Here is an 18,037-nt window from a genome sequence, read left to right as displayed (position 1 = left end):
GTCGAACCTACAATCTTCTGATCTATAGTCAGACGTGTTATCCATTGCCCACTGTCCCAGGTGTCTTGTAGCAATTGAAGAGTCTTTCCTGTTTTTGAGCCTGTTTTAATGTTTTATGGTTATTGAAGTATATACAGAATCACATTTTGGAAATTGACTGTACACTATCTGCAGGGATTGTTTCCCAAAAATGTTTTAGGTACAATAATCCTTGTGACTGCTACAAGATCTTTAAAAAATGTAATGAACTTACTCAGACAGAGCCCAAACATTCTTCTTTCCTGAATTCTAGAATTTATGTCAAATTCCCAGTCCTTTAGTAAAATAATTCACAATTAAATTATTCAAAGCATGTTAAGATAGCTTTATAATAAGCATTAAACACAAATAGTGCAAGCACCTTCAAAGAATCTGCTTACTTTCTGAAATTTTCTTAAGATTCAGTATTGTGAAAAAATGGATGATTGAGAAACAAAATCAAAATGCCGTGACCCGGATTCGAACCGGGGTTGCTGCGGCCACAACGCAGAGTACTAACCACTATACGATCACGGCAATTTTAGTGAGCCAGGTAGGAGTAGAACCTACAATCTACAGATCCATAGTCAGACACGTTATCCATTGCCCACTGTCCCAGGTGTCTTGTAGTAATTGAAGTGTCTTTCCTGTTTTTGAGCCTGTTTTCAGAATTTTATGGTTATTGAAGTATATACAGAATCACATTTTGGAAATTGACTGTACCCTATCTGCAGGGATTGCTTCCCAAAAACGTTTTAGGTACAATAATCCTTGTGACTGCTAAAAGATCTTTCAAAAATGTAATGAACTTACTCAGACAGAGCACAAACATTCTTCTTTCCTGAATTCCAGAATTTATGTCAAATTCCCAGTCCTTTAGTAAAATAATTCACAATTAAATTATTCAAAGCATGTTAAGATAGCTTTATAATAAGCATTAAACACAAATAGTGCAAGCACCTTCAAAGAATCTGCTTACTTTCTGAAATTTTCTTAAGATTCAGTATTGTGAAAAAATGGATGATTGAGAAACAAAATCAAAATGTCGTGACCTTTTTTCGAACCGGGGTTGCTGCGGCCACAACGCAGAGTACTAACCACTATGCGATCAAGGCAATATAAACGAGCCAGGTAGGAGTCGAACCTACAATCTTCTGATCCGTAGTCAGACGCGTTATCCATTGCGCCACTGGCCCTCGTGTTTTGTAGTAATTGAAGTGTCTTTCCTGTTTTTGAGCCTATTTTCAGAGTTTTATGGTTATTGAAGTATATACAGAATCACATTTTGGAAATTGACTGTAGACTATCTGCAGGGATTGTTTCCCAAAAACGTTTTAGGTAAAATAATAATTGTGACTGCTAAAAGATATTTCAAAAATGTGATGAACTTACTCAGAAGGAAGCCCAAACATTCTTCTTTCCTGAATTCTAGAATTTATGTCAAATTCCCAGTACTTTAGTACAATAATTCACAATTAAATTATTCAAAGCATGTTAAGATAGCTTTATAATAAGCATTAAACACAAATAGTGCAAGCACCTTCAAAGAATCTCCTTACTTTCTGAAATTTTCTTAAGATTCAGTATTGTGAAAAAATGGATGATTGAGAAACAAAATCAAAATGCCGTGACCCGGGTTCGAACCGGGGTTGCTGCGGCCACAACGCAGAGTACTAACCACTATACGATCACGGCAATATAAGCGAGCCAGGTAGGAGTCGAACCTACAATCTACAGATCCATAGTCAGACACGTTATCCATTGCCCACTGTCCCGGGTGTCTTGTAGTAATTGAAGTGTCTTTCCTGTTTTTGAGCCTGTTTTCAGAATTTCATGGTTATTGAAGTATATACAGAATCACATTTTGGTAATTGACTGTACACTATCTGCAGGGATTGTTTCCCAAAAACGTTTTAGGTAAAATAATCCTTGTGACTGCTAAAAGATATTTAAAAAATGTGATGAACTTACTCAGACAGAGCCCAAACATTCTTCTTTCCTGAATTCCAGAATTTATGTCAAATTCCCAGTCCTTTAGTACAATAATTCACAATTAAATTATTCAAAGCATGTTAAGATAGCTTTATAATAAGCGTTAAACACAAATAGTGCAAGCACCTTCAAAGAATCTGCTTACTTTCTGAAATTTTCTTAAGATTCAGTATTGTGAAAAAATGGATGATTGTGAAACAAAATCAAAATGCTGTGACCCGTTTTTGAAATGGGGTTGCTGCAGCCACAACGCAGAGTACTAACTACTATACAATCACGGCAATTTAAGCGAGCAAGGTAGGAGTCGAACCTACAATCTTCTGATCCGTAGTCAGACGCATTATCCATTGCGCCACTGGCCCACGTGTTTTGTAGTAATTGAAGTGTCTTTCCTGTTTTTGAGCCTTTTTTCAGAGTTTTATGGTTATTGAAGTATATACAGAATCACATTTTGGAAATTGACTGTACACTATCTGCAGGGATTGCTTCCCAAAAACGCTTTAGGTAAAATAATCCTTGTGACTGCTAAAAAATCTTTAAAAAATGTGATGAACTTACTCAGACAGAGCCCAAACATTCTTCTTTCCTGAATTCCAGAATTTATGTCAAATTCCCATTCCTTTAGTACAATAATTCACAATTAAATTATTCAAAGCATGTTAAGATAGCTTTATAAAAAGCATTAAACACAAATAGTGCAAGCACAATCAAAGAATCTGCTTACTTTCTGAAATTTTCTTAAGATTCAGTATTGTGAAAAAATGGATGATTGTGAAACAAAATCAAAATGCTGTGACCCGTTTTCGAAATGGGGTTGCTGCAGCCACAACGCAGAGTACTAACTACTATACAATCACGGCAATATAAGCAAGCCAGGTAGGAGTCGAACCTACAATCTTCTGATCTATAGTCAGACGCGTTATCCATTGCCCACTGTCCCAGGTGTCTTGTAGCAATTGAAGAGTCTTTCCTGTTTTTGAGCCTGTTTTAATGTTTTATGGTTATTGAAGTATATACAGAATCACATTTTGGAAATTGACTGTACACTATCTGCAGGGATTGTTTCCCAAAAATGTTTTAGGTACAATAATCCTTGTGACTGCTAAAAAATCTTTAAAAAATGTGATGAACTTACTCAGACAGAGCCCAAACATTCTTCTTTCCTGAATTCCAGAATTTATGTCAAATTCCCATTCCTTTAGTACAATAATTCACAATTAAATTATTCAAAGCATGTTAAGATAGCTTTATAAAAAGCATTAAACACAAATAGTGCAAGCACAATCAAAGAATCTGCTTACTTTCTGAAATTTTCTTAAGATTCAGTATTGTGAAAAAATGGATGATTGTGAAACAAAATCAAAATGCTGTGACCCGTTTTCGAAATGGGGTTGCTGCAGCCACAACGCAGAGTACTAACTACTATACAATCACGGCAATATAAGCAAGCCAGGTAGGAGTCGAACCTACAATCTTCTGATCTATAGTCAGACGCGTTATCCATTGCCCACTGTCCCAGGTGTCTTGTAGCAATTGAAGAGTCTTTCCTGTTTTTGAGCCTGTTTTAATGTTTTATGGTTATTGAAGTATATACAGAATCACATTTTGGAAATTGACTGTACACTATCTGCAGGGATTGTTTCCCAAAAATGTTTTAGGTACAATAATCCTTGTGACTGCTACAAGATCTTTAAAAAATGTAATGAACTTACTCAGACAGAGCCCAAACATTCTTCTTTCCTGAATTCTAGAATTTATGTCAAATTCCCAGTCCTTTAGTAAAATAATTCACAATTAAATTATTCAAAGCATGTTAAGATAGCTTTATAATAAGCATTAAACACAAATAGTGCAAGCACCTTCAAAGAATCTGCTTACTTTCTGAAATTTTCTTAAGATTCAGTATTGTGAAAAAATGGATGATTGAGAAACAAAATCAAAATGCCGTGACCCGGATTCGAACCGGGGTTGCTGCGGCCACAACGCAGAGTACTAACCACTATACGATCACGGCAATTTTAGTGAGCCAGGTAGGAGTAGAACCTACAATCTACAGATCCATAGTCAGACACGTTATCCATTGCCCACTGTCCCAGGTGTCTTGCAGTAATTGAAGTGTCTTTCCTGTTTTTGAGCCTGTTTTCAGAATTTTATGGTTATTGAAGTATATACAGAATCACATTTTGGAAATTGACTGTACCCTATCTGCAGGGATTGCTTCCCAAAAACGTTTTAGGTACAATAATCCTTGTGACTGCTAAAAGATCTTTCAAAAATGTAATGAACTTACTCAGACAGAGCACAAACATTCTTCTTTCCTGAATTCCAGAATTTATGTCAAATTCCCAGTCCTTTAGTAAAATAATTCACAATTAAATTATTCAAAGCATGTTAAGATAGCTTTATAATAAGCATTAAACACAAATAGTGCAAGCACCTTCAAAGAATCTGCTTACTTTCTGAAATTTTCTTAAGATTCAGTATTGTGAAAAAATGGATGATTGAGAAACAAAATCAAAATTTCGTGACCTGTTTTCGAACCGGGGTTGCTGCGGCCACAACGCAGAGTACTAACCACTATGCGATCAAGGCAATATAAACGAGCCAGGTAGGAGTCGAACCTACAATCTTCTGATCCGTAGTCAGACGCGTTATCCATTGCGCCACTGGCCCTCGTGTTTTGTAGTAATTGAAGTGTCTTTCCTGTTTTTGAGCCTATTTTCAGAGTTTTATGGTTATTGAAGTATATACAGAATCACATTTTGGAAATTGACTGTAGACTATCTGCAGGGATTGTTTCCCAAAAACGTTTTAGGTAAAATAATAATTGTGACTGCTAAAAGATATTTCAAAAATGTGATGAACTTACTCAGAAGGAAGCCCAAACATTCTTCTTTCCTGAATTCTAGAATTTATGTCAAATTCCCAGTACTTTAGTACAATAATTCACAATTAAATTATTCAAAGCATGTTAAGATAGCTTTATAATAAGCATTAAACACAAATAGTGCAAGCACCTTCAAAGAATCTGCTTACTTTCTGAAATTTTCTTAAGATTCAGTATTGTGAAAAAATGGATGATTGAGAAACAAAATCAAAATGCCGTGACCCGGATTCGAACCGGGGTTGCTGCGGCCACAACGCAGAGTACTAACCACTATACGATCACGGCAATATAAGCGAGCCAGGTAGGAGTCGAACCTACAATCTACAGATCCATAGTCAGACACGTTATCCATTGCCCACTGTCCCGGGTGTCTTGTAGTAATTGAAGTGTCTTTCCTGTTTTTGAGCCTGTTTTCAGAATTTTATGGTTATTGAAGTATATACAGAATCACATTTTGGTAATTGACTGTACACTATCTGCAGGGATTGTTTCCCAAAAACGTTTTAGGTAAAATAATCCTTGTGACTGCTAAAAGATATTTAACAAATGTGATGAACTTACTCAGACAGAGCCCAAACATTCTTCTTTCCTGAATTCCAGAATTTATGTCAAATTCCCAGTCCTTTAGTACAATAATTCACAATTAAATTATTCAAAGCATGTTAAGATAGCTTTATAATAAGCGTTAAACACAAATAGTGCAAGCACCTTCAAAGAATCTGCTTACTTTCTGAAATTTTCTTAAGATTCAGTATTGTGAAAAAATGGATGATTGTGAAACAAAATCAAAATGCTGTGACCCGTTTTCGAAATAGGGTTGCTGCAGCCACAACGCAGAGTACTAACTACTATACAATCACGGCAATTTAAGCGAGCCAGGTAGGAGTCGAACCTACAATCTTCTGATCCGTAGTCAGACGCGTTATCCATTGCGCCACTGGCCCTCATGTTTTCTAGTAATTGAAGTGTCTTTCCTGTTTTTGAGCCTTTTTTCAGAGTTTTATTGTTATTGAAGTATATACAGAATCACATTTTGGAAATTGACTGTACACTATCTGCAGGGATTGTTTCCCAAAAACGTTTTAGGTAAAATAATCCTTGTGACTGCTAAAAGATCTTTGAAAAATGTGATGAACTTACTCAGACAGAGCCCAAACATTCTTCTTTCCTGAATTCCAGAATTTATGTCAAATTCCCAGTCCTTTAGTACAATAATTCACAATTAAATTATTCAAAGCATGTTAAGATAGCTTTATAATAAGCGTTAAACAAAAATAGTGCAAGCACCTTCAAAGAATCTGCTTACTTTCTGAAATTTTCTTAAGATTCAGTATTGTGAAAAAATGGATGATTGTGAAACAAAATCAAAATGCTGTGACCCATTTTCGAAATTGGGTTGCTGCAGCCACAACACAGAGTACTAACTATTATACAATCACGGCAATTTATGCGAATCAGGTAGGAGTCGAACCTACAAACTTATGATCCATAGTCAGACACGTTATCCATTGCGCCACTGGCCCAGGTGCGCTGTAGTAATTGAAGTGTCTTTCCTGTTTTTGAGCCTGTTTTCAGAATTTTATGGTTATTGAAGTATATACAGAATCACATTTTGGTAATTGACTGTACACTATCTGCAGGGATTGTTTCCCCAAAACGTTTTAGGTAAAATAATCCTTGTGACTGCTGAAAGATCTTTAAAAAATGTGATGAACTTACTCAGACAGAGCCCAAACATTCTTCTTTCCTGAATTCCAGAATTTATGTCAAATTCCCAGTCCTTTAGTACAATAATTCACAGTTAAATTATTCAAAGCATGTTAAGATAGCTTTATAATAAGCATTAAACACAAATAGTGCAAGCACCTTCAAAGAATCTGCTTACTTTCTGAAATTTTCTTAAGATTCAGTATTGTGAAAAAATGGATGATTGAGAAACAAAATCAAAATGCCGTGACTCGGATTCGAACCAGTGTTGCTGCGGCCACAACACAGAGTACTAACCTCTATACGATCATGACAATTTAAGTGAGCTAGGTAGGAGTCGACCCTACAATCTTTTGATCTATAGTCAGAGCGTTATCCATTGCCCACTGTCCCAGGTGTCTTGTAGCAATTGAAGAGTCTTTCCTGTTTTTGAGCCAGTTTTGGAGTTTTATGGTTATTGAAGTATATACAGAATCACATTTTGGAAATTGACTGTACACTATCTGCAGGGATTGTTTCCCAAAAATGTTTTAGGTAAAATAATCCTTGTGACTGCTAAAAGATCTTTAAAAAATGTGATGAACTTACTCAGACAGAGCCCAAACATTCTTCTTTCCTGAATTCCAGAATTTATGTCAAATTCCAAGTCCTTTAGTACAATAATTCACAATTAAATTATTCAAAGCATGTTAAGATAGCTTTATAATAAGCATTAAACACAAATAGTGCAAGCACCTTCAAAGAATCTGCTTACTTTCTGAAATTTTCTTAAGATTCAGTATTGTGAAAAAATGGATGATTGTGAAACAAAATCAAAATGCTGTGACCCGTTTTTGAAATGGGGTTGCTGCAGCCACAACGCAGAGTACTAACTACTATACAATCACGGCAATTTAAGTGAGCCAGGTAGGCGTCGAACCTACAATCTTCTGATCTGTAGTCAGACGCGTTATCCATTGCGCCACTGGCCCACGTGTTTTGTAGTAATTGAAGTGTCTTTCCTGTTTTTGAGCCTTTTTTCAGAGTTTTAAGGTTATTGAAGTATATACAGAATCACATTTTGGAAATTGACTGTACACTATCTGCAGGGATTGCTTCCCAAAAACGTTTTAGGTAAAATAATCCTTGTGACTGCTAAAAGATCTTTAAAAAATGTGATGAACTTACTCAGACAGAGCCCAAACATTCTTCTTTCCTGAATTCCAGAATTTATGTCAAATTCCCAGTACTTTAGTACAATAATTCACAATTAAATTATTCAAAGCATGTTAAGATAGCTTTATAATAAGCATTAAACACAAATAGTGCAAGCACCTTCAAAGAATCTCCTTACTTTCTGAAATTTTCTTAAGATTCAGTATTGTGAAAAAATGGATGATTGAGAAACAAAATCAAAATGCCGTGACCCGGATTCGAACCGGGGTTGCTGCGGCCACAACGCAGAGTACTAACCACTATACGATCACGGCAATATAAGCGAGTCAGGTAGGAGTCGAACCTACAATCTACAGATCCATAGTCAGACATGTTATCCATTGCCCACTGTCCCGGGTGTCTTGTAGTTATTGAAGTGTCTTTCCTGTTTTTGAGCCTGTTTTCAGAATTTCATGGTTATTGAAGTATATACAGAATCACATTTTGGTAATTGACTGTACACTATCTGCAGGGATTGTTTCCCAAAAACGTTTTAGGTAAAATAATCCTTGTGACTGCTAAAAGATATTTAAAAAATGTGATGAACTTACTCAGACAGAGCCCAAACATTCTTCTTTCCTGAATTCCAGAATTTATGTCAAATTCCCAGTCCTTTAGTACAATAATTCACAATTAAATTATTCAAAGCATGTTAAGATAGCTTTATAATAAGCGTTAAACACAAATAGTGCAAGCACCTTCAAAGAATCTGCTTACTTTCTGAAATTTTCTTAAGATTCAGTATTGTGAAAAAATGGATGATTGTGAAACAAAATCAAAATGCTGTGACCCGTTTTTGAAATGGGGTTGCTGCAGCCACAACGCAGAGTACTAACTACTATACAATCACGGCAATTTAAGCGAGCCAGGTAGGAGTCGAACCTACAATCTTCTGATCCGTAGTCAGACGCATTATCCATTGCGCCACTGGCCCACGTGTTTTGTAGTAATTGAAGTGTCTTTCCTGTTTTTGAGCCTTTTTTCAGAGTTTTATGGTTATTGAAGTATATACAGAATCACATTTTGGAAATTGACTGTACACTATCTGCAGGGATTGCTTCCCAAAAACGCTTTAGGTAAAATAATCCTTGTGACTGCTAAAAAATCTTTAAAAAATGTGATGAACTTACTCAGACAGAGCCCAAACATTCTTCTTTCCTGAATTCCAGAATTTATGTCAAATTCCCATTCCTTTAGTACAATAATTCACAATTAAATTATTCAAAGCATGTTAAGATAGCTTTATAAAAAGCATTAAACACAAATAGTGCAAGCACCTTCAAAGAATCTGCTTACTTTCTGAAATTTTCTTAAGATTCAGTATTGTGAAAAAATGGATGATTGTGAAACAAAATCAAAATGCTGTGACCCGTTTTCGAAATGGGGTTGCTGCAGCCACAACGCAGAGTACTAACTACTATACAATCACGGCAATATAAGCAAGCCAGGTAGGAGTCGAACCTACAATCTTCTGATCTATAGTCAGACGCGTTATCCATTGCCCACTGTCCCAGGTGTCTTGTAGCAATTGAAGAGTCTTTCCTGTTTTTGAGCCTGTTTTAATGTTTTATGGTTATTGAAGTATATACAGAATCACATTTTGGAAATTGACTGTACACTATCTGCAGGGATTGTTTCCCAAAAATGTTTTAGGTACAATAATCCTTGTGACTGCTACAAGATCTTTAAAAAATGTAATGAACTTACTCAGACAGAGCCCAAACATTCTTTTTTCCTGAATTCTAGAATTTATGTCAAATTCCCAGTCCTTTAGTAAAATAATTCACAATTAAATTATTCAAAGCATGTTAAGATAGCTTTATAATAAGCATTAAACACAAATAGTGCAAGCACCTTCAAAGAATCTGCTTACTTTCTGAAATTTTCTTAAGATTCAGTATTGTGAAAAAATGGATGATTGAGAAACAAAATCAAAATGCCGTGACCCGGATTCGAACCGGGGTTGCTGCGGCCACAACGCAGAGTACTAACCACTATACGATCACGGCAATTTTAGTGAGCCAGGTAGGAGTAGAACCTACAATCTACAGATCCATAGTCAGACACGTTATCCATTGCCCACTGTCCCAGGTGTCTTGCGGTAATTGAAGTGTCTTTCCTGTTTTTGAGCCTGTTTTCAGAATTTTATGGTTATTGAAGTATATACAGAATCACATTTTGGAAATTGACTGTACCCTATCTGCAGGGATTGCTTCCCAAAAACGTTTTAGGTACAATAATCCTTGTGACTGCTAAAAGATCTTTCAAAAATGTAATGAACTTACTCAGACAGAGCACAAACATTCTTCTTTCCTGAATTCCAGAATTTATGTCAAATTCCCAGTCCTTAGTAAAATAATTCACAATTAAATTATTCAAAGCATGTTAAGATAGCTTTATAATAAGCATTAAACACAAATAGTGCAAGCACCTTCAAAGAATCTGCTTACTTTCTGAAATTTTCTTAAGATTCAGTATTGTGAAAAAATGGATGATTGAGAAACAAAATCAAAATTTCGTGATCTGTTTTCGAACCGGGGTTGCTGCGGCCACAACGCAGAGTACTAACCACTATGCGATCAAGGCAATATAAACGAGCCAGGTAGGAGTCGAACCTACAATCTTCTGATCCGTAGTCAGACGCGTTATCCATTGCGCCACTGGCCCTCGTGTTTTGTAGTAATTGAAGTGTCTTTCCTGTTTTTGAGCCTATTTTCAGAGTTTTATGGTTATTGAAGTATATACAGAATCACATTTTGGAAATTGACTGTAGACTATCTGCAGGGATTGTTTCCCAAAAACGTTTTAGGTAAAATAATAATTGTGACTGCTAAAAGATATTTCAAAAATGTGATGAACTTACTCAGAAGGAAGCCCAAACATTCTTCTTTCCTGAATTCTAGAATTTATGTCAAATTCCCAGTACTTTAGTACAATAATTCACAATTAAATTATTCAAAGCATGTTAAGATAGTTTTATAATAAGCATTAAACACAAATAGTGCAAGCACCTTCAAAGAATCTGCTTACTTTCTGAAATTTTCTTAAGATTCAGTATTGTGAAAAAATGGATGATTGAGAAACAAAATCAAAATGCCGTGACCCGGATTCGAACCGGGGTTGTTGCGGCCACAACGCAGAGTACTAACCACTATACGATCACGGCAATATAAGCGAGCCAGGTAGGAGTCGAACCTACAATCTACAGATCCATAGTCAGACACGTTATCCATTGCCCACTGTCCCGGGTGTCTTGTAGTAATTGAAGTGTCTTTCCTGTTTTTGAGCCTGTTTTCAGAATTTTATGGTTATTGAAGTATATACAGAATCATATTTTGGTAATTGACTGTACACTATCTGCAGGGATTGTTTCCCAAAAACGTTTTAGGTAAAATAATCCTTGTGACTGCTAAAAGATATTTAAAAAATGTGATGAACTTACTCAGACAGAGCCCAAACATTCTTCTTTCCTGAATTCCAGAATTTATGTCAAATTCCCAGTCCTTTAGTACAATAATTCACAATTAAATTATTCAAAGCATGTTAAGATAGCTTTATAATAAGCGTTAAACACAAATAGTGCAAGCACCTTCAAAGAATCTGCTTACTTTCTGAAATTTTCTTAAGATTCAGTATTGTGAAAAAATGGATGATTGTGAAACAAAATCAAAATGCTGTGACCCGTTTTCGAAATAGGGTTGCTGCAGCCACAACGCAGAGTACTAACTACTATACAATCACGGCAATTTAAGCGAGCCAGGTAGGAGTCGAACCTACAATCTTCTGATCCGTAGTCAGACGCGTTATCCATTGCGCCACTGGCACTCATGTTTTCTAGTAATTGAAGTGTCTTTCCTGTTTTTGAGCCTTTTTTCAGAGTTTTATTGTTATTGAAGTATATACAGAATCACATTTTGGAAATTGACTGTACACTATCTGCAGGGATTGTTTACCAAAAACGTTTTAGGTAAAATAATCCTTGTGACTGCTAAAAGATCTTTGAAAAATGTGATGAACTTACTCAGACAGAGCCCAAACATTCTTCTTTCCTGAATTCCAGAATTTATGTCAAATTCCCAGTCCTTTAGTACAATAATTCACAATTAAATTATTCAAAGCATGTTAAGATAGCTTTATAATAAGCGTTAAACACAAATAGTGCAAGCACCTTCAAAGAATCTGCTTACTTTCTGAAATTTTCTTAAGATTCAGTATTGTGAAAAAATGGATGATTGTGAAACAAAATCAAAATGCTGTGACCCATTTTCGAAATGGGGTTGCTGCAGCCACAACACAGAGTACTAACTATTATACAATCACGGCAATTTATGCGAATCAGGTAGGAGTCGAACCTACAAACTTATGATCCATAGTCAGACACGTTATCCATTGCGCCACTGGCCCAGGTGCGCTGTAGTAATTGAAGTGTCTTTCCTGTTTTTGAGCCTGTTTTCAGAATTTTATGGTTATTGAAGTATATACAGAATCACATTTTGGTAATTGACTGTACACTATCTGCAGGGATTGTTTCCCAAAAACGTTTTAGGTAAAATAATCCTTGTGACTGCTGAAAGATCTTTAAAAAATGTGATGAACTTACTCAGACAGAGCCCAAACATTCTTCTTTCCTGAATTCCAGAATTTATGTCAAATTCCCAGTCCTTTAGTACAATAATTCACAGTTAAATTATTCAAAGCATGTTAAGATAGCTTTATAATAAGCATTAAACACAAATAGTGCAAGCACCTTCAAAGAATCTGCTTACTTTCTGAAATTTTCTTAAGATTCAGTATTGTGAAAAAATGGATGATTGAGAAACAAAATCAAAATGCCGTGACCCGGATTCGAACCAGTGTTGCTGTGGCCACAACACAGAGTACTAACCTCTATACGATCATGACAATTTAAGTGAGCTAGGTAGGAGTCGAACCTACAATCTTTTGATCTATAGTCAGACGCGTTATCCATTGCCCACTGTCCCAGGTGTCTTGTAGCAATTGAAGAGTCTTTCCTGTTTTTGAGCCAGTTTTGGAGTTTTATGGTTATTGAAGTATATACAGAATCACATTTTGGAAATTGACTGTACACTATCTGCAGGGATTGTTTCCCAAAAATGTTTTAGGTAAAATAATCCTTGTGACTGCTAAAAGATCTTTAAAAAATGTGATGAACTTACTCAGACAGAGCCCAAACATTCTTCTTTCCTGAATTCCAGAATTTATGTCAAATTCCAAGTCCTTTAGTACAATAATTCACAATTAAATTATTCAAAGCATGTTAAGATAGCTTTATAATAAGCATTAAACACAAATAGTGCAAGCACCTTCAAAGAATCTGCTTACTTTCTGAAATTTTCTTAAGATTCAGTATTGTGAAAAAATGGATGATTGTGAAACAAAATCAAAATGCTGTGACCCGTTTTTGAAATGGGGTTGCTGCAGCCACAACGCAGAGTACTAACTACTATACAATCACGGCAATTTAAGCGAGCCAGGTAGGCGTCGAACCTACAATCTTCTGATCCGTAGTCAGACGCGTTATCCATTGCGCCACTGGCCCACGTGTTTTGTAGTAATTGAAGTGTCTTTCCTGTTTTTGAGCCTTTTTTCAGAGTTTTAAGGTTATTGAAGTATATACAGAATCACATTTTGGAAATTGACTGTACACTATCTGCAGGGATTGCTTCCCAAAAACGTTTTAGGTAAAATAATCCTTGTGACTGCTAAAAGATCTTTAAAAAATGTGATGAACTTACTCAGACAGAGCCCAAACATTCTTCTTTCCTGAATTCCAGAATTTATGTCAAATTCCCAGTCCTTTAGTACAATAATTCACAATTAAATTATTCAAAGCATGTTAAGATAGCTTTATAATAAGCATTAAACACAAATAGTGCAAGCACCTTCAAAGAATCTGCTTACTTTCTGAAATTTTCTTAAGATTCAGTATTGTGAAAAAATGGATGATTGTGAAACAAAATCAAAATGCTGTGACCCGTTTTCGAAATGGGGTTGCTGCAGCCACAACTCAGAGTACTAACTACTATACAATCACGGCAATTTAAGCGAGCAAAGTAGGAGTCGAACCTACAATCTTCTGATCTATAGTCAGACGCGTTATCTATTGCCCACTGTCCCAGGTGTCTTGTAGCAATTGAAGAGTCTTTCCTGTTTTTGAGCCTGTTTTAAAGTTTTATGGTTATTGAAGTATATACAGAATCACATTTTGGAAATTGACTGTACACTATCTTCAGGGATTGTTTCCCAAAAACGTTTTAGGTAAAATAATCCTAGTGACTGCTAAAAGATCTTTAAAAAATGTGATGAACTTACTCAGACAGAGCCCAAACATTCTTCTTTCCTGAATTCCAGAATTTATGTCAAATTCCCAGTCCTTTAGTACAATAATTCACAATTAAATTATTCAAAGCATGTTAAGATAGCTTTATAATAAGCATTAAACACAAATAGTGCAAGCACCTTCAAAGAATCTGCTTACTTTCTGAAATTTTCTTAAGATTCAGTATTGTGAAAAAATGGATGATTGAGAAACAAAATCAAAATGCCGTGACCCGGATTCGAACCGGGGTTGCTGCGGCCACAATGCAGAGTACTAACCACTATACAATCACGGCAATTTAAGCAAGCCAGGTAGGAGTCGAACCTACAAACTTATGATCCATAGTCAGACACGTTATCCATTGCGCCACTGGCCCAGGTGCCCTGTAGTAATTGAAGTGTCTTTCCTGTTTTTGAGCCTGTTTTAAAGTTTTATGGTTATTGAAGTACATACAGAATCACATTTTGGAAATTGACTGTACACTATCTGCAAGGATTGATTCCCAAAAACGTTTTAGGTACAATAATCCTTGTGACTGCTAAAAGATCTTTCAAAAATGTGATGAACTTACTCAGACAGAGCCCAAACATTCTTCTTTCCTGAATTCCAGAATTTATGTCAAATTCACAGCCCTTTAGTACAATTATTCACAATTAAATTATTCAAAGCATGTTAAGATAGCTTTATAATAAGCATTAAACACAAATAGTGCAAGCACCTTCAAAGAATCTGCTTACTTTCTGAAATTTTCTTAAGATTCAGTATTGTGAAAAAATGGATGATTGTGAAACAAAATCAAAATGCTGTGACCCATTTTCGAACCAGTGTTGCTGTGGCCACAACGCAGAGTACTAACCACTATACGATGATGGCAATTTAAGCGAGACAGGTAGGAGTCGAACTTACAATCTACAGATCCATAGTCAGACACGTTATCCAGGTGCCCTGTAGTAATTGAAGTGTCTTTCCTCTTTTTGATCCTGTTTTAAAGTTTTATGGTTATTGAAGTATATACAGAATCACATTTTGGAAATTGACTGTACACTATCTGCAGGGATTGATTCCCAAAAACGTTTTAGGTACAATAATCCTTGTGACTGCTAAAAGATCTTTCAAAAATGTAATGAACTTACTCAGACAGAGCACAAACATTCTTCTTTCCTGAATTCCAGAATTTATGTCAAATTCACAGTCCTTTAGTAAAATAATTCACAATTAAATTATTCAAAGCATGTTAAGATAGCTTTATAATAAGCATTAAACACAAATAGTGCAAGCACCTTCAAAGAATCTGCTTACTTTCTGAAATTTTCTTAAGATTCAGTATTGTGAATAAATGGATGATTGAGAAACAAAATCAAAATGCCGTGATCCGGATTCGAACCGGGGTTGCTGCGGCCACAACGCAGAGTACTAACCACTATACGATCACGTCAATTTAAGCAAGCCAGGTAGGAGTCGAACCTACAAACTTATGATCCGTACTCAGACACGTTATCCATTGCGCCACTAGCCCAGGTGCCCTGTAGTAATTGAAGTGTTTTTCCTGTTTTTGAGCCAGTTTTGGAGTTTTATGGTTATTGAAATATATACAGAATCACATTTTGGAAATTGACTGTACACTATCTGCAGGGATTGTTTCCCAAAAACGTTTTAGGTAAAATAATCCTTGTGACTGCTAAAAGATCTTTAAAAAATGTGATGAACTTACTCAGACAGAGCCCAAATATTCTTCTTTCCTGAATTCCAGAATTTATGTCAAATTCCCAGTCCTTTAGTACAATAATTCACAATTAAATTATTCAAAGCATGTTAAGATAGCTTTATAATAAGCACTAAACACAAATAGTGAAAGCACCTTCAAAGAATCTGCTTACTTTCTGAAATTTTCTTAAGATTCAGTATTGTGAAAAAATGGATGATTGTGAAACAAAATCAAAATGCTGTGACCCGTTTTTGAAATGGGGTTGCTGCAGCCACAACGCAGAGTACTAACTACTATACAATCACGGCAATTTAAGCGAGCCAGGTAGGAGTCGAACCTACAATCTTCTGATCCGTAGTCAGACGCATTATCCATTGCGCCACTGGCCCACGTGTTTTGTAGTAATTGAAGTGTCTTTCCTGTTTTTGAGCCTTTTTTCAGAGTTTTATGGTTATTGAAGTATATACAGAATCACATTTTGGAAATTGACTGTACACTATCTGCAGGGATTGCTTCCCAAAAACGTTTTAGGTAAAATAATCCTTGTGACTGCTAAAAAATCTTTAAAAAATGTGATGAACTTACTCAGACAGAGCCCAAACATTCTTCTTTCCTGAATTCCAGAATTTATGTCAAATTCCCAGTCCTTTAGTACAATAATTCACAATTAAATTATTCAAAGCATGTTAAGATAGCTTTATAATAAGCATTAAACACAAATAGTGCAAGCACCTTCAAAGAATCTGCTTACTTTCTGAAATTTTCTTAAGATTCAGTATTGTGAAAAAATGGATGATTGTGAAACAAAATCAAAATGCTGTGACCCGTTTTCGAAATGGGGTTGCTGCAGCCACAACGCAGAGTACTAACTACTATACAATCACGGCAATATAAGCAAGCCAGGTAAGAGTCGAACCTACAATCTTCTGATCTATAGTCAGACGTGTTATCCATTGCCCACTGTCCCATGTGTCTTGTAGCAATTGAAGAGTCTTTCCTGTTTTTGAGCCTGTTTTAATGTTTTATGGTTATTGAAGTATATACAGAATCACATTTTGGAAATTGACTGTACACTATCTGCAGGGATTGTTTCCCAAAAATGTTTTAGGTACAATAATCCTTGTGACTGCTACAAGATCTTTAAAAAATGTAATGAACTTACTCAGACAGAGCCCAAACATTCTTCTTTCCTGAATTCTAGAATTTATGTCAAATTCCCAGTCCTTTAGTAAAATAATTCACAATTAAATTATTCAAAGCATGTTAAGATAGCTTTATAATAAGCATTAAACACAAATAGTGCAAGCACCTTCAAAGAATCTGCTTACTTTCTGAAATTTTCTTAAGATTCAGTATTGTGAAAAAATGGATGATTGAGAAACAAAATCAAAATGCCATGACCCGTATTCGAACCGGGGTTGCTGCGGCCACAACGCAGAGTACTAACCACTATACGATCACGGCAATTTTAGTGAGCCAGGTAGGAGTAGAACCTACAATCTACAGATCCATAGTCAGACACGTTATCCATTGCCCACTGTCCCAGGTGTCTTGTAGTAATTGAAGTGTCTTTCCTGTTTTTGAGCCTGTTTTCAGAATTTCATGGTTATTGAAGTATATACAGAATCACATTTTGGAAATTGACTGTACCCTATCTGCAGGGATTGCTTCCCAAAAACTTTTTAGGTACAATAATCCTTGTGACTGCTAAAAGATCTTTCAAAAATTTAATGAACTTACTCAGACAGAGCACAAACATTCTTCTTTCCTGAATTCCAGAATTTATGTCAAATTCACAGTCCTTTAGTAAAATAATTCACAATTAAATTATTCAAAGCATGTTAAGATAGCTTTATAATAAGCATTAAACACAAATAGTGCAAGCACCTTCAAAGAATCTGCTTACTTTCTGAAATTTTCTTAAGATTCAGTATTGTGAAAAAATGGATGATTGAGAAACAAAATCAAAATGTCGTGACCTGTTTTCGAACCGGGGTTGCTGCGGCCACAACGCAGAGTACTAACCACTATGCGATCAAGGCAATATAAACGAGCCAGGTAGGAGTCGAACCTACAATCTTCTGATCCGTAGTCAGACGCGTTATCCATTGCGCCACTGGCCCTCGTGTTTTGTAGTAATTGAAGTGTCTTTCCTGTTTTTGAGCCTATTTTCAGAGTTTTATGGTTATTGAAG

At 35.7% G+C, this 18,037-nt stretch overlaps 17 non-coding genes across 17 annotated transcripts; all 17 read right to left on the bottom strand.

Moving 5' to 3' along the window:
- Positions 1-483: 483 nt before the first annotated feature.
- Positions 484-555, bottom strand: TRNAH-GUG (transfer RNA histidin (anticodon GUG)). Its single transcript has one exon. It is a non-coding gene; the product is annotated as a tRNA-His (tRNA).
- A 586-nt stretch (positions 556-1,141) lies between these two features.
- Positions 1,142-1,214, bottom strand: TRNAR-ACG (transfer RNA arginine (anticodon ACG)). The gene has a single exon. It is a non-coding gene; the product is annotated as a tRNA-Arg (tRNA).
- Positions 1,215-1,641: 427 nt separating this feature from the next.
- TRNAH-GUG (transfer RNA histidin (anticodon GUG)) lies at positions 1,642-1,713 on the bottom strand. The gene has a single exon. It is a non-coding gene; the product is annotated as a tRNA-His (tRNA).
- A 2,239-nt stretch (positions 1,714-3,952) lies between these two features.
- TRNAH-GUG (transfer RNA histidin (anticodon GUG)) lies at positions 3,953-4,024 on the bottom strand. Its single transcript has one exon. It is a non-coding gene; the product is annotated as a tRNA-His (tRNA).
- Positions 4,025-4,610: 586 nt separating this feature from the next.
- Positions 4,611-4,683, bottom strand: TRNAR-ACG (transfer RNA arginine (anticodon ACG)). The gene has a single exon. It is a non-coding gene; the product is annotated as a tRNA-Arg (tRNA).
- A 427-nt stretch (positions 4,684-5,110) lies between these two features.
- TRNAH-GUG (transfer RNA histidin (anticodon GUG)) lies at positions 5,111-5,182 on the bottom strand. The gene has a single exon. It is a non-coding gene; the product is annotated as a tRNA-His (tRNA).
- Positions 5,183-5,768: 586 nt separating this feature from the next.
- Positions 5,769-5,841, bottom strand: TRNAR-ACG (transfer RNA arginine (anticodon ACG)). Its single transcript has one exon. It is a non-coding gene; the product is annotated as a tRNA-Arg (tRNA).
- A 1,661-nt stretch (positions 5,842-7,502) lies between these two features.
- Positions 7,503-7,575, bottom strand: TRNAC-ACA (transfer RNA cysteine (anticodon ACA)). Its single transcript has one exon. It is a non-coding gene; the product is annotated as a tRNA-Cys (tRNA).
- Positions 7,576-8,001: 426 nt separating this feature from the next.
- On the bottom strand, positions 8,002-8,073 carry TRNAH-GUG (transfer RNA histidin (anticodon GUG)). The gene has a single exon. It is a non-coding gene; the product is annotated as a tRNA-His (tRNA).
- A 586-nt stretch (positions 8,074-8,659) lies between these two features.
- Positions 8,660-8,732, bottom strand: TRNAR-ACG (transfer RNA arginine (anticodon ACG)). The gene has a single exon. It is a non-coding gene; the product is annotated as a tRNA-Arg (tRNA).
- Positions 8,733-9,735: 1,003 nt separating this feature from the next.
- TRNAH-GUG (transfer RNA histidin (anticodon GUG)) lies at positions 9,736-9,807 on the bottom strand. Its single transcript has one exon. It is a non-coding gene; the product is annotated as a tRNA-His (tRNA).
- A 585-nt stretch (positions 9,808-10,392) lies between these two features.
- On the bottom strand, positions 10,393-10,465 carry TRNAR-ACG (transfer RNA arginine (anticodon ACG)). Its single transcript has one exon. It is a non-coding gene; the product is annotated as a tRNA-Arg (tRNA).
- A 427-nt stretch (positions 10,466-10,892) lies between these two features.
- TRNAH-GUG (transfer RNA histidin (anticodon GUG)) lies at positions 10,893-10,964 on the bottom strand. Its single transcript has one exon. It is a non-coding gene; the product is annotated as a tRNA-His (tRNA).
- A 586-nt stretch (positions 10,965-11,550) lies between these two features.
- TRNAR-ACG (transfer RNA arginine (anticodon ACG)) lies at positions 11,551-11,623 on the bottom strand. Its single transcript has one exon. It is a non-coding gene; the product is annotated as a tRNA-Arg (tRNA).
- Positions 11,624-13,285: 1,662 nt separating this feature from the next.
- TRNAR-ACG (transfer RNA arginine (anticodon ACG)) lies at positions 13,286-13,358 on the bottom strand. The gene has a single exon. It is a non-coding gene; the product is annotated as a tRNA-Arg (tRNA).
- A 2,801-nt stretch (positions 13,359-16,159) lies between these two features.
- Positions 16,160-16,232, bottom strand: TRNAR-ACG (transfer RNA arginine (anticodon ACG)). Its single transcript has one exon. It is a non-coding gene; the product is annotated as a tRNA-Arg (tRNA).
- Positions 16,233-17,893: 1,661 nt separating this feature from the next.
- TRNAR-ACG (transfer RNA arginine (anticodon ACG)) lies at positions 17,894-17,966 on the bottom strand. Its single transcript has one exon. It is a non-coding gene; the product is annotated as a tRNA-Arg (tRNA).
- Positions 17,967-18,037: the final 71 nt, after the last annotated feature.

Source organism: Taudactylus pleione, unplaced genomic scaffold, assembly GCF_031769625.1.
Source record: "Taudactylus pleione unplaced genomic scaffold, aTauple2 ptg000551l, whole genome shotgun sequence".
In the NCBI taxonomy this organism is placed as follows: domain Eukaryota; kingdom Metazoa; phylum Chordata; class Amphibia; order Anura; family Myobatrachidae; genus Taudactylus; species Taudactylus pleione.
Note: the sequence above shows the minus strand (reverse complement) of the source record. Positions and strands in the feature narration are given on the sequence as shown.